The following is a 1,907-nucleotide window of genomic DNA, read 5'->3' as shown; positions in this document are numbered from 1 at the left end:
GTTGCTTTCCTCTGATGTGAATCATTTATTCGATTCAGGCCGAAAGCTATTTTTAACACGTAGGCCTATCGCCGTTTATCTTATCATCTTGAGAAATCGCCATATTGTTTTGATATAGTGATGGATGAAAACTAGATAATGATTACCTTTTCGTATCTCCATCTTGAAAATCACCTTAATAACAGACTAATTAGAAACATGTATGAATGTATGAAAGCATTGTGGTATAGTGGTTTGGATCCTTGTGTTCAAGTCCCACCACGGCTTTATATTTTTTTTGCAGGTGTTTCTGCATTTACTGAAAATATATGAAACACAGTAATCATAATGATTATAAAGAAATACAAAAATGAATGAAAGAATTACAAATTGTGACGATAACATATATAGTAGAAGAATAATTTACATAGATATACATGTAAGCAATAATATATAAAATAAAATGCAGTGGCCAGCTATCGTAAGCAAAATGCTTGAGAGAATAGCAGCCGGATGAAGGGAGCTACATGAAAACCATTGTAGACAAAAATTCACGGGTCTATAATAATGATGTCACATAATTATTTTAATAAAAAAAGGGGGAGAGGGTATAGGGGTCAGGTGAAATTTTTATTTTATATCGAGTAAGCGTCAACTATGCCACTCTCCAACCAGGTGTTACACGAGAGAAAAGTCAATATGAAAGTCAGGGGCGGAAATCTCTCCCAAAAGGTAGGGGGGACACAGGGGCGGATCCAGCCTTCGCCAATAGGGGGGGGGGGCGGAAATTTGTTTCAGCCATATTTTCCCCGATCGGCAGCTCGAAGATGATTTTTGTTGTTTCTTTGAAGGGGTAGTCCTCATTAGTCACTTCTTAGCTTTATTCTTATAAATTAATATATAATATCATAATCCTTATTTATATGATGCGAGCGCGAAGCGCGAGCTAATTTTTTTGGAAATTTTATGTATTTTTTCCTAAAATTTGAACTGATTCTGGGCAATGTTTGTTATCCTGAAAAAGATGTGTATGCAACTTAATAATTACTACGAACGCAAAGCGCGAGCAGAAATGAACTGATGGAAAATATACCTGTTAAAGTAGCATTTAACAATCAAATAATGCGAAGCGCGAGCTGATTTTTTTTTTACATTTCACCTAAAAAATGGAAATTCTAAGCACTTTTTGTAACTCAAGCAGAATAGGTATATAAGTAAACAATTAATGCGAGCGCGAAGCGCGAGCAGAAAATTTCGAGATTTTAGTCCTATAATATTTACTGAACGAGACACTCTATACATGTTTTGTAAATCCTGAAAAGGATGAGTATTAAAGGTCAAGTCCACCCCAGAAAATTGTTGATTTGGATCGATAGAGAAAAATAAAAAAAAACATAACGCTGCAAATTTCAACGAAATCGGATGTAAAATAAGAAAGTTATGACATTTTTAAGTTTCGCTTATTTTTCACAAAACGGTTAAATGCACAACTCAGCAATATGCAAATGAGCGAGTCGATGATGTCCATCACTCACTATTTCTTTTGTTTTTTATTGTTTGAATAATACAATATTTCAATTTTTACAGATTTTACAATAAGGACTAACTTAAATTAACAATAAACTGTTAAAATAATGGCAATTCCACATGTTCAGGGGGAAATAAAGGGAAGAAAATTAGAAAATTTCATATTTCATATAATAAAATACAAAAGAAATAGTGAGTGGGTGACGTCATCAGTCTGCCAATTTGTATACCGACCAGGATGTGCATATAACAGTTTTGTGAAATTAAGCGAAACTTTAAAATGTCATAACTTTCTTATTTTACATCCGATTTTGATGAAATTTTCAGTGTTTTGCTTGTTGGATTTTTTTCCTTTTTTCAAATCAACATTTTGTTGGGGTGGACTTGTCCTTTAATAATGC

Source organism: Lytechinus pictus, chromosome 2 (genome assembly GCF_037042905.1).
Source record: "Lytechinus pictus isolate F3 Inbred chromosome 2, Lp3.0, whole genome shotgun sequence".
Classification (NCBI taxonomy): Eukaryota; Metazoa; Echinodermata; class Echinoidea; order Temnopleuroida; family Toxopneustidae; genus Lytechinus; species Lytechinus pictus.
The sequence above is the reverse complement of the archived record's forward strand: the minus strand, read 5'-3'. Positions refer to the sequence as shown.